Genomic DNA, 13,671 nt, shown 5'->3' with positions numbered 1-13,671 from the left:
CTCCGAACAGGGCAGCATTTTACCTGGGACTGAATCATTACACACACACACGCACGCACGCACGCACGCACGCACGCACGCACATGCACACACGCGCACATGGCTTCAAAGGTTAGAGCCTCTGGGAATCCAAAACTTTTTGTTTCCCTCTCTCTTCCCAGATGAAAATCCACACCAGTGGCAGGAGTCCTGGTTGGTCCCAGGCCCCGGCGAAGAAGACCAGGGGGAGCGGACACTCACTGCTCCTTGTCAGGACCTTAGATAAACCCCTTTCTCTCCGCCTGTCTCCTCTTCTGCAGAACGCGCTTCTCGGAATGCTCATCTCTAACTGCTCTTTCCATCTCCCACGCTGGCTGGCCCCCAAGGGCAGCGGGGCCTATGAAGGTGTTCACTCCAGCCACACACCATGATTTTGGGGGGGTAAGAGAGCCACAGACCGGCTGCCCCCCAAACTTAGAGCCTCTCAAGCATGCCCTGTGTGAAGCCAGCGGTCTGGCTTTCTAGACATCACTGAAGACGTGACAGAATCTTCCTTCGTTTTCAGGCAAAGCCGATGGCAGCAAGTAACCTAATTAGGACCTAGCAAGCAGCTTGCCCAGTGAAAGCTAATTTAATCAGGGCCTTATTAGTTGTTATAACTACTTTTTAGTGAAGCTTTATTACATTCAAGTACGCAGCTCTCAAACAATTGTATTAAATGTTGGCAAATGACCCATTTAGTCTTTGATTTCCTTTCTTTTTTGCATCGTTCCCAACTATCCTGATATTCGAATGCCTATAACTCATTTTTCCCCCTTCAAAGCCAGGTGCAAACTTGAAGGCGTGTATAAATTTCAAAACCTCATTTCCCATTTCCCTGGGATTCCCGCCCGCTGGAGTTGTATTAGGAGCGACGCGAAGGATGCGGGAAGGCTCCCCAGTGGCCGACCATATTCCCTAATATTTCCACCATCCATCACTCCCAACCCACACAGTTTTGAGGACTGAGGGCCCCTGGTTGAAATGCTGATGGTGTTCTGGAGGCAAACACAGAAAACCATTACTATGAGTTAACACCTTGGTGGGGATTAACTCATCTTCTTAGCTAATATAACGGCCAGCAAAGGAGACGCTGAGAGAATCAATCCTGAACTGAGTGGCTTCGACAGTTGATGTGTCGGAGAAGATGGAAAAAACCAAGAGTTTACTAGTTTCTACTATGTGTGCACCAGGCACTGGGCTGAATAATTTTATGATTATCCCATTTTATTCTCTAAGTAACCTTAATATAAATGTATTAATACAACTGATTTACAGGGGAGAACAGGTGGCAGAGGGGAGGAGTCGGCTTCAGAGACGCGCAGGCAGAGGCTGTGGCCTGGGGGGCAGCCGTGGGCAGAACCCCCTGAGCCCACCGAGCCCACGTAGTTCGGAGAAGCAGGGCTCTGGGCTCTTCCCTCTCCCTCATTTCCCACTTTGCCTCTGTGGTTTCTTGAGCCTTTGAGAGCCAGTTCTTGTAAACGGGGGCCAAAAGTGTTCACTTAATTACGATGCCTTATTCATATTTTGCCAGGCCAGCCTCTCTCTGGGCCTGCTTAAGTGGAAGGTATATTTGTGGTTTAAATGAGCCAATTTTGTGACTGAAAGTGCTGATACAGTTGGTTCTTCCTGGGGTGCAAGGAGGGTTAGGCTCTGAGTACCAACTTCCAGTTAATCTAATAGCCTGAGATTTTACATTTTAAGTGCTCTTAGCACTGACTGAGCGACTAGGATAGATACTCTCAGACGTGCAGAAGCAACAGTGTTTGCTTCCTTTTTTTTTAACCAGGAAGAGATAACTCACTGGGTACTAGTGAGCTAGTATATGTGAAAGTGCCTGGCACAATGCCTTGTAAACAAAAATAATCATTTTGTTATTGTGTTTATGGAACAGTTTTTCCTAACCCTTATGAAATAGTGACCGCATGCTTTATACGAGGGTTTCTCTACTTCGGCACTATTGACATCTTGGGCCAGATAATTCTCTGTTGTGGTGGGGCTGTCCCAAACACTAGGGGATGTTCAGCTGTATCCTTGGTCTCTCCCACGAGATGCCCGTAGCACTCCCCAGTTGTGACAGTCGAAAATGTCTCCTGACGCTGCCAAATGTCCCTGGGGGGTTGGGGGAGAAATCCCACTTGGTTGGGAACCATTGCTTTACATGAGTAACCTGACCTCATCCCCACAATGACCTGGGGGAAGTGTCATTTGTAGAGAGTGGGGGAAGGAGGACTAGAGAGGTCGAGCAATTTGCCAGAGGCCACACAGCTAGTAAAAAAGCAGGAGCAGAATTTGAACTCAGGACAGACATAATCCAGAGTTCCAGTGTTGATCACTCTTCTCCTTGCTTCTGAGAGAACATGTTTAAGAAGGTATAGAGAAGGAAGTCCATTTAGTCACATGCATCCTGGTGGCTGCCAACTCGAAGGGGAGGAATGAATGGGAATGGGAGTTGGGGCTTTAGATGTAGCATTTCACTTCTTAGGAGAAAAAAGATTATGTAGCAAATTCAACATGTTAACATTTGGACTTCCGCCAAGATGGAGGCATAGGTGGAAGCACTGTGCCTTCTCCCACAAGCAAGTTTGAACACAACAAAGGTTTGGAGAACTGGGACACACCCAAAGACCAGAAAACGGAATTATACGGAAGTCCGACAACTACGAACCTTTCAACGGGGACGGTAAGAGAGGCGGAGCCAGCAGCGGAGCTGGGTCGGGTAGGGCAGATCCCCCAACCTAGGCACGCAGGCAGCCCGGAACCAGCTGGGGAGTGGGGCAGACTGACCACGGTCACACATTCGCGCACAGTGAGACGGACCACGCAGGCCCCAGGGGGCGAACCCAGTGGTGGAGGGCTGACGGCGGTGGCACACTCGAGTGCAGTGGAACGAAACGCGTGGGCCTGGTGACAGTGGTGACGGGAAGCCATTGTCCCTCTTTGACCCAGCCCCCACATACAACGTCACAACCCAGCGACTTAGTTGCCCTGCTCTGGTGAAAACCTAGGGCTCCGATCCGGCTACTTAACAGGCATGAACAGCCCAAAAGATGGTGCAAGAAGAACTCAAAGTCCCAGATCCAATAACTCTAAGCGACCGAGAAATTGCCAGCCTCTCAGAAGCACAATTCAAGACACTATTTATCAGGATGCTCACAGAACTGGTAGATTATAGTCACAAATTAGAGGAACATAGTCACAAATTAGAGGACCATATGAAGGCTAAACTAATTGAAATGAAGGGAGATGCACAGGAAACCAATAGTGATAGAAAGGAAACTGGGACTCAAATCAATGGAATGGACCAGAAGGAAGAACAAAACATCCCACCAGAAAGGAATGAAGAAATGAGAATTCAAAAAAATGAGGAGAGGCTTAGGAACCTCCAGGACATCTTTAAACGTTCCAACATCCGGATTATAGGGGTACCAGAAGGGGGAAAGAAACAGCCACGAGTGGAAAACGTATTTGAACAAATAATAAAGGAGAACTTCCCCAGTCTGGCAAAGGAAATAGACTTCCAGGAAATCCAGGAAGCTCAGAGAGTGCCAAAGAAGTTGGACCCAAGAAGGAACACACCAAGGCACATCATAATTACATTAGCCAAGACCAAAATGAAGGAGAGAATCCTAGAAGCAGCAAGGGATAAGGGGACAGTCACCTACAAAGGAGTACCCATCAGACTGTCAGCGGATTTCTCAAAAGAGACCTTACAGGCAAGAAGGGGCTGGAAAGAAGTATTCCAAGTCATGAAATCCAAAGACCTACAGCCAAGATTGCTTTATCCAGCAAAACTTTCATTTAGAATGGAAGGACAGATAAAGTGCTTCTCAGATAAGGTCAAGTTCAAGGAGTTCATCATCACCAAGCCCTTATTATATGAAATGCTAAAGGGACTTATATAAGAAAAAGAAGATGAAAAATATGAACAGTGAAAGGACAGCAAACACACAGTTATTAACAACCACACCTAAAACAAAAGCAAACCAAGAGGACAGCTAGATCAGGAGTGGAACCATAGAAATGAAGAACACATGGAGGGTTAGAAACAGGGGAGTGGGAGGGGGAGAAGGGGGGAGAAGGCACAGAAAATAGCATAGATGGTAGGTAGAAAATAGATAGGGGGGAGGGCGAGAATAGTGGGGGAAATACAGAATCCAAAGAACTTGAGACACGTGGTTATAAACTAAGGCAGGGGGAGAATGGTGGGGGAGGGAGTGTGCGGGTGGAGGGGAATGAAGGGGGGGAATAGAACAACTGTAATGGTATAATCAATAAAATATATTAAAAAAACATGTTAACATTTGTTAAATCTGGGTAGAGGAGTCTTGGGTGTCTCTTAAATAATTGTTGTTGTTGTTTTTGGAATAACAGGTATCTTATAATTAAACACTGAAACAATTTTAAGAAGAGGGAAACATAAGTAGAAATGTAGGTTAAAGTCTTCTGATACTTGGAGCACGTGATCATCACACTCAGCACTCGATTTACTTAGTTTTTTAATCCTTTCTGTCTTTCTTAAGGGATGCCATAACCTTTTCATGAGAAGCAATTGGTCACATTTTTGTTTCCTCCCAAAGACAGAGCCTGTTCATAGAATTAGTCATAATCACGATGATGTAACAGATACTTATTAAACACCTCCTCCAAAGTCGATAGTATGTTAGAGGCTGCTCATATTAACAGCTGATGTTTATGAAATATTTACTAGGATTTGGCACTGGCTGAGTCCTTTTCAGCCATTTGCTCATTTATTCCTCACTACAATCCTAAAAGCAGATGATTTCACCTGCATTTCACAGACAAACTAACTGAGGCTTGGAGAGAGGAGCCGTGGAGCTGGGACTTCAGACCAGGACTCGTCTGATTTCTGTGTCCCTATTCTTTCTAGTACTTGAAGCTGCCCCACAAACAGCACTCCTGAAGGGCTAATGAGGATGTCGCAGGGAAGGGAAGGTGCCAGCCCTCTTCACCGGCCGGGGGTGGGATGCAGTGACAGAGGCAGTGGCAGAAGAGGCTGTCCTGGTCAGGTTCTGAGAATCCCTGGTTGATCCCAGGCCCCTGGTTTAACATCAACTTGATCTCCAGACTCTGTGGCAGTGGGTCAAAGTTCATCCACTCCTGTCTTGTCCTAGATGTTGGTTCCAACACCTCTAGATTTAGTACAGTCTGAAAATAACTCTGCTTTTCTTTCCAGAGCAGCCGTTCAAGGTCAGGATTAAATTATTCCCCTGGCCGGCCGGGGCCCATTGATTGCCTCTCAAAAAGCCTCTTTTCCTGGCAGAATCTGCTCAACTGGCCATCTCCTTGCTTTTTGAATGGTGCCCACCTCAATTTTTAATTCGTGAGGGTGGCATCTTCCAGAGCCAATCCGAATTTTGCAAGTAAAAGGCGGTGCATTTGCTATGCCCTTGTCTAAATATAGGCGGTCCACTGTGTTCCCTCCACACAGCCCCCATGGTCGGGTGGGGCAGGCCTGCATGCCCAGAGGAATCCTTCGTGATGAACTCACCCTCAGAACGCTGAAAACTTGATCATTTTCCAGTGTTTTCTTTGATTTTGTTATGGTTTTGAATTGGGAAGTCAGCCCCAGAGCCTTGAACCACTGATGTGGACTGTGTCGGGCCTGGCGCCCTCAGAAAGATCAAATCCGTTTACACACCGTGGGTGACTGCTTTTTGTTCTCAGATACGGGGGAAAGTACACACATTCCAAGGCTGCTGCCTGCTCTGGCTCCCCTGATGGGCAGGGTGTTGTATTCCAAGAGGGCAGCTTGTTAGCCTTGAACTTGGGAAGCTGACACCAAATTAGTTGGAAGGAGTTGATGTTTTCGAGCCATCTTGTCACCTCTGAAGGGAAGCTAACTTGTCACCCAGAAGCCTGAAACTGCTCAGGCCTCAGCCAGTGACGAGCTACCAGTATAAAAAGCTGTCCCTTCGGCTTTGCCGAGACATACCTATCAAAGTGCGAACTGCTACACCTTTCTCATGGGGTTATCTGACAGTGCGTGTCTGAGACCTTTCACACGATTCTACCTCTCGGTCTAGCCATTCAAAGTGGACTTGATCCTAAGGAGACCCTAAAGGTTAGGTGCACAAAAGATGAAAAACGTGTGTACAAGAATATCTGTCACAGCTGCAAACTCAGGATGAATGTGGATCACGAGGGGACAGTTTATCTTAAACACACAGAAAGATGCTTTGCCTCATTCACAAATATTGCACCCACCAAGTTGGCAAAGATTACAGAGCTGGGTACCACACCCTTGGTGAACATGCGGGCTCTTGCACATGCTCACTACAGAAATGTAAATCTCTGTGGAGGACAATCTGGCAATATTTATAAAAGTGAAAATATTAACTCAGAATAGTCCATTTCTAGAATTTTATCTTACAGATAATATGGAAAATAATGGGGTATGCACAAGAATATTCACTACTGGGACTTCCAGCCAAGATGGAGGCATAGGTGGAAATACTGTGCCTCCTCACACAACCAAATTTAAGGACAACAAAGATTTAGAAACAAAAACACAACCAGTACACAAAGAAAACGGAACTGTACCGAAGTCCGACAACCAGTCAACCAGACCAGTAACAGGGGTGAAGTCAGCAGCCAGCAGAGAGGGGTCATGACAGGAAAAGGCGGTGGCAGCCAAACCCAGGAGTGCAAACAGCACAGGGCTACCACGGTCACACATTCGCATGCAGATTAACTAGGCAAAAATGGGCAGCAAGACAGACTGTGCAATTCAAGGCACTAGCAATGGGAAATAAAGCCTAAAAGCGCTGATTGAAAAGCTTCACAGGAGAGTTCGTTGGAAAAACCTATAGGGTCCTAGAACGTACACAAGCCCACCCAACCAGGAACCAGCACCAGAAGGGCCCAGAAGGGAAGCGGCAGAGGGGACCAAAATCCAAGAGAGAGTGGAGCAAGCACCACTGTTCCCTCTCTGACCCCTCCCCCACATATAGCGTTACAACCCAGCAACTGGATTGACCCACCCTGGTGAACACCTCAGCCTCCATCCCTCATACATAATAGGTGCGATCTGTTAGGACCAAAAATGGCTCTAACAGAAGAATAAATCAAAGCCCCAGAGCCAATAATTTTAAGCAACCAAGAAATAGCCAACCTATCAGATGCACATTTCAAAAACACAGGTGATCAGGATGCTCACAGAACTGGTTGATTCTGGTTGCAAATTAGATGAAAAAATGAAGGCTACATTAAGTGAAATGAAGAAAAATGCACAGGGAACCAATAGTGATGGAAAGAAAACTGGGACTCAAATCAGTGGAGTGGACCAGAAGGAAGGAAGAAACAACCAAACAGAAAAGAATAAAGAAATAAGAATTCAAAAAAATGAGGAGAGGCTTAGGAACTTCCAGGACATCTTTAAACGTTCCAACATCAGAATTATAGGGGTACCAGAAGGAGAAGAGGAAGAGCAACAAGTGGGAAACTTATTTGCACAAATAATAAAGGAGAATTTCCCCAATCTGGCAAAGGAAATAGACGTCCAGGAAGTCCAGGAAGTTCAGAGAGTCCCAAAGAAGGTGGACCCAAGGAGCAACACACCAAGGCACATCATAATTACATTAGCCAAGATGAAAATGAAGGAGAGAATCCTAGAAGCAGCAAGAGATAAGGGGATAGTCACCTACAAAGGACTTCCCATCAGACTGTCAGCGGATTTCTCAAAAGAGACCTTACAGGCAAGAAAGGGCTGAAAAGAAGTATTCCAAGTCATGAAATCCAAAGACCTACATTCAAGATTGTTCTATCCAGCAAAGCTTTCATTTAGAATGGAAGGACAGATAAAGCACTTCTCAGATAAGGTCAAGTTCAAGGAGTTCATCATCACTAAGCCCTTATCGAAATGTCAAAGGGGCTTATTTAAGAAAAAGAAGACAAAAATATGAACAGTGAAAGGACAGCAAACTCACATTTATTAACAACCACACCTAAAACAAAAGCAAACTAAGAAGACAGCTAGATCAGGGGCGGAGCCACAGAAATAGAGATCACATGGAGGGTTAGCAACAGGGGAGTGGGAGGAGGAGAAGAGGGGGAGAAGGTTCAGAGATCAAGTAGATAGACAGTAGGTAGAAAATAGGGGGCAGGGTAAGAATAGTATGGGAAATATAGAATCTAAAGAACTTGTGACACATGGACATAAACAAAAGGGGGGAATGGTGGGGGAGGGTGTGCAGGGTGGAGGGGAATGAAGTGGGGGAAATGGGACAACTGTAATAGCATAATCAATAAAATGTATTTAAAAACAAAAAAGAATGTTTACTACTGTATTGTTTGTAATAACAAACAATTTGAAATGACATAAATATGTTTCAAAACAGGTCTACTTGAAAAAAATTACAATGGAATACTATGCAGCTGTTACAAAGAATGAGGTGGCTCTATTTATATTGAAGTTAAAAGATTGCCAAGATATATTATTTAGTGAAAAAAGCAAGGTGCAGAATAGTGTTTATAGTATGTTATTTCCATGAAAAAAGAATATATAAATATATTTACCTCTGCATAGAATAGCTCTGGAAGGATAAGAAAAACCTGGTAACAGTAACTGTCTCACAGTTGGAGCGAGATGGGACATCTGGGGAACAGCGAGGTGAGAGGGACATTCTTTTCACTCCACACTTGGGCCTTGTGCGTGTGATACCCTGTGCTCTGTGTATGTCTCACCTATTTAAATAAATGGGTTGTCATAAGTGGTTTGGTTAAGTACATCACGATACCTTCTATTATGGAATGTGATGCAGCATTCAGAAGATGTGAAAAATAATGAAAATGAAAAGATTCACATTTATGGAAATGTCAAGAAATCCATGCTTGATGTTCAGTGGTAAAAACACTAGATGATCCTATCTGTGTACACACTCACACACATGGAAAATTCTGGGAAGTTCCACAGGAGAATATTAAACATGGTAATACAGAGGGCAGGATTATAGGTGACTTTTCCTCTCTTTTTATGTCTTGCTGTTGTGTGTGAATTATTTTTTTGCTACCAAGAGAGAAATATATTCTCATTGAAAAAATAAAACCAAAAATCAGTCCTGGCTGGTGTAGCTCAGTGAATTGAGTGTGGACCTGTGAACCAAAAGGTCACTGGTTTGAATCCCAGTCAGGGTACATGCCTGGGTTGCAGGCCAGGTCTCCAGTAGGGGGCGCATGAGAGGCAACCACACATTGATCTTTCTCTTTCTCTTTCTCCTTCTCTTCCCTCTAAAAATAAATAAATAAAATCTTTTTAAAAAGCTCCTCCTTAACCCCCCCAATCAACAAACAACATGCTTTTGAGCTGGGGGGCGGGGTGGGCAGGACTACATGCAGCAGCAGAAGTGGTCAAAGGAATTCTTAACTGCTCTAGAGCTGGTGATCAAATAGCAGGAGATGTGTGTGTGCGCGCACACATGGGTGTTTTAATCAAGTAAATGATATTAATGTACGTCAAGATTAGAAATGACTAAGGATAATAATCTTTTTCTTTTTTGAAAAAAGATTTTTCTCCTAAAATCATAAAAATGAAATGGTCCCCATTATAACTTTATCACAACTCAATTTATAGTATATTACATTTTCGTAATCACAAATAGAATATGAAATAATACAGAAGTATATAAAAAAAGTTAATCTATTCCTGTTCACTTCATTTTACCCCCTGAGGTGACTAAGTTAGTAGCTTTTAAGAATGGGATTGATTACATATTACTCTATGCCTAACTTTTTAAATGTAAATATCATGAGTGACCCTCCTAAACAATAGCTTAATATACATAGATTTGACCTGTGTATTTTATGTATTGATTTGAGAGAGAAAGAGGAAGGGAGAGAAAGAAGGAGAGAGACAGAGACAGAGAAATATCACTTTGTTGTTCCACTTATTCATGCCCTCATTGGTTGCTTCTTGTATGCGTCCTGACTGGGGATCGAACCCACAACCTTAGTGTATTGGGACAACACTCTAACCAACTGAGCTACCTGGCCAGAGCTAACCTATGTGTTTTAACACAACTTTACATTTTACTGTATTTTAAATTCCTTATTTAGTAAAATTGAACATAATTAGCTTAACCCTAAAATACCCAATATTTCTCGCCCCAGTGCTTCCACTTCTTTAATTTGTCCTGAATATGTGGGCACAGACAGATATACAAAAGTATTCATTGCAATGATGTGTATTACAGTAAAAGGTAAAATAGCTTAAGTGCCAATGAATTGCGGAGTTGCTAAGTAACACAGCGTAGTCCACAAACTGGATTACTAAATGGCCACAAAAAGGAGAGCAGGAACCCTAAACATTCTGACACAGAAGCATGACCAAGATACGCTGCTGAGTGTAAATCGTCTATAAATTACCATGTGCAAAAATAAACAGCATGGAAACACACACATTTCATACCTGTACACATTCAAATATACACACATTCTTGCGTATGTGTTTACAGGTGAATATTTACAGGATATTTCTGGAAACAAATAATCTGATAAGTGTTGCTTCTGGAGAAATAACTGAGGATGCACAATGGCAGTGAACCTGGGGTCTGGTGGGGGCAGAGGAGTTTATTCATTGCTTTTTTCCCTTTCTGTTAAATAAGTCTATGCATTATTTTCTAATAAAAATACTAAAATTGCTACAAGTAGTCATGGAAAGTTGTTACAAAGCACAACGGTATAATCCTAGTTCCCTGTGGTCTTAAGACTATATTTTTGGAAATAAAAAAGATAAAAAAAAACCTGTTGCCTGAGGTAGATCTTTATTATGTCGGGATCCAGGGTTGTTATTTCAGGGGACCATAAGCTTGAATGGGAAAAATTACCTTTAATAAAAAAACAAACAAAAAACAAACCTTTGGCTGTAAATTAGCATTTCCTTCGATAGGAATGTAGGCAATGAGCCACAGTTAGCAGAATTTTTCACCCAAAGAAATCAGATTTATGATATCACATTACATTTATTGCAGATATCTTGAAATATTTCCACTAGTCACTACTTCAAAATTATAGAAGTTGTTTATTTGACTTGCTGTTAGATCTTGTTTATTTAATGTGTTAGTAACGAAGAACTTTGTTTTACTCTATTATAATAAATTTGCTTTTTCAACATTATAATAAACTATTTCAACTTCACTGGTTTTCTTTGAAATCCCATGCCTCTTCTTTTACACATCTACTGTCAAAGGGGCTTCACCAGATGCCACAGGGGCTCAGGGAGCCCTTGTGTTTAGATAAATTCTGAAGGGTTGGGGACACGAAGTCACAAAGGGACACTGTGACAGTGTGCCTGCCAGCAGAAAGAGGGGCCCTATCCCTTTCTCTTGATGCCAGGGGGCGATTTATGGCCTGAATATATAAATTGGAGATGTAATTTTTTTTGTTCCAGTTGGTGGAACCTCCCCCCCACCCCCACCAGCTGCCTCCCTGGCTTCCTGCCCAGCCCGGAGCTGGTGCTAAGGCGCCTGGGGCCCATGCCTGTGAATGACAGTGAGCCCGACTTGCCCTTGGTCCCATTTTAACCTCCTTCTGGGGCCCGGCCAGGGTGCTGAGCTCAGCCTCTGAGCGATGCACGTCAGCCTGACAGGAAACTCGATCTTAAAGAAGAATTTCGAAAAGTGTGCAAAGCCAAGCGTGCGAAGCATCGCAGCTTCAGGGGAACAAGTTGCTGTGGGCCTCTATTACAAAAAAGGTTGAACGGGGCTCTGTGAGGGATGGCCCACTCACAGGGTCTAGAACATTCTGTTTCTGAACATTTTGGTCTGAACTGAACTCAGTGGTGCAACTTTTATAGCCCGATCTGTGCGCTCCCATCAGAGAGGGGCACTTGAGTGTCCAAAGGGGGCTCAGATGTGCTGGGGTAGGTGTGGTCACCAGTGTGCTGCTGCCAGAGTCCTGAGAACACACGCTTGCCAGCGAGGACTGCGCCCTGGGCTGACTCACGCTCTGTCACGCCAGGAGGGAGGGTGACGACGGGTCGGGTGAGATGCCTCCCCTGCAAGTCACTCTAGCCTTACAAGTCCTTCAGACGGAGCTCGCCTCCCCCCCCACCTCGCTTCAGCCCACCCTTCTTTCTATCTCCCCTCCATTCCTGAGACACTCACCATTCCGATCACACCATTTGCCTCGTGCGGAAACAGATCCATTCCTTCCTCTACTCATTCGCCAAGTACATAGGGTCAGCCAGCCATGGATTCATATCCCGGCACAATCGCTCACTCGTGTTAACTGGGGTAAATTAACTGAAGCTTTAAAAACGTCAAACCCACACTGACAGTAACTCCTATTTCCCATGGAAAATGCACACGTGAAAGTTGCATCTTTTCTCTGTTAATTGATGCTCACTTCGTTCTTCCATTATTAATCTTTCTCTGGACTGCTGCGGCTGAGGGGGCCAGGTTCTCTCTCCTCCCCCCTTGCGCTGCCTTCACTGGGCTGGCGGTGACTTCAGGGAATGGGACTAGTCACTCACCCCCCTGAGCCCATTTCCTGACCTACCAAATGGGGGAAACACTAATCCCTATCTGATGGGCAGTCAGGAGGTTTGAAAGTCAGGCTCATCCTGAATCAATGCTTCAACTGCCGTGTTTACGGCGAGTCATCTAGGTACTCATCCCCGGGCTGGGGGACAAGAAGAGGTGTCAAAGCTGGACCCTGTCCTCCAGAAGTTTGCAACAGTTACCTTTGTTAAAAGTATCCCTATCAGTCCTGGTCCCCATGGACAAATGTGGCCAGTACCCAAAGACACACCTGGCGTGCTCACCGGAAAGGGAGTGGGGACCAGGCATGGTCATGAGAATGGTGTCCACAGGACTGGGGGCTGACAGGCGTCAGGATTTGGAGGTTCAGAGGGTACAGGATGAGCGTTCCCGGAACAGGGGACAAGAGGAACAAAGGCGCAGGGACAGGAAAATACAAGGTGTGTTTGTGAAATGGCAAATTTGTTTAAGAGAGAGAGTATGCTCCTTATTCTGAACTCACTGCACTGTGCACTCACTCCTTCCTTCAACTTTTGTCACCACCTGTGTCAGGCAGAGAGGCAAACTGTGGCCACTGCTTATGAGAAGGTCCTAGTTTGGAGAGAAGACAGGGAAGCCCACCAGTCACGAGGCTGCTATAGAGAGCCATCCCTGTGGCGTCTGGGTGTGGACGAGGGGCACCTACTCCATCTCTCTTCAGGGGCCCTCCAGGGCCCTGGGAGGAACCTCAGCACTATTTTCTCCTGACTGCATGATTTTAAAGTTTTCACAAGTAAGACCTATTACCGCAATTGGTTAGGGCCACTGCCTACTTCCACTCTGACCCCCTCCCCAGGTCAGACTTTCCCTCCTGTGGGGTTAGTATAGAGCCATGGGCGTTTTGGAGAACTAGCTGAGAGTTAAGAGACACTTTCAGTTCTGTTGAATACACGTGTGTGGCTTGCAGGTTTTTCTCTCTGTATAACTAGGTGATCACCAGCCAGAGTGAGGGCCAAGTGGAGAAAGAGCTTCTAGAAATAGCCTCTTGTCCACGATGCCGGCTCACCGGGACTTGTGGCGTGGGGAGGCAGGGCCAGAGGCTGGTCCCTCACAGGAGAGAGCCCTGCTGTGCTGGGAGCTCGCGGGCGTGGGTGGGGGAGTGAACCAAGGTCGGCAA

At 45.1% G+C, this 13,671-nt stretch overlaps 1 protein-coding gene across 2 annotated transcripts in view; it reads right to left on the bottom strand.

Moving 5' to 3' along the window:
* The window catches only part of ADRA1B (adrenoceptor alpha 1B), an 86,838-nt gene that overhangs the window by 19,514 nt on the left and 53,653 nt on the right, over positions 1-13,671 (bottom strand). The gene's annotated exons all lie outside the window — the stretch shown is intronic.

This window comes from Sturnira hondurensis, unplaced genomic scaffold (assembly GCF_014824575.4).
Source record: "Sturnira hondurensis isolate 20B ecotype Veracruz unplaced genomic scaffold, ASM1482457v3 Scaffold0000022, whole genome shotgun sequence".
NCBI classification, from domain to species: Eukaryota; Metazoa; Chordata; class Mammalia; order Chiroptera; family Phyllostomidae; genus Sturnira; species Sturnira hondurensis.
Note: the sequence above shows the minus strand (reverse complement) of the source record. Positions and strands in the feature narration are given on the sequence as shown.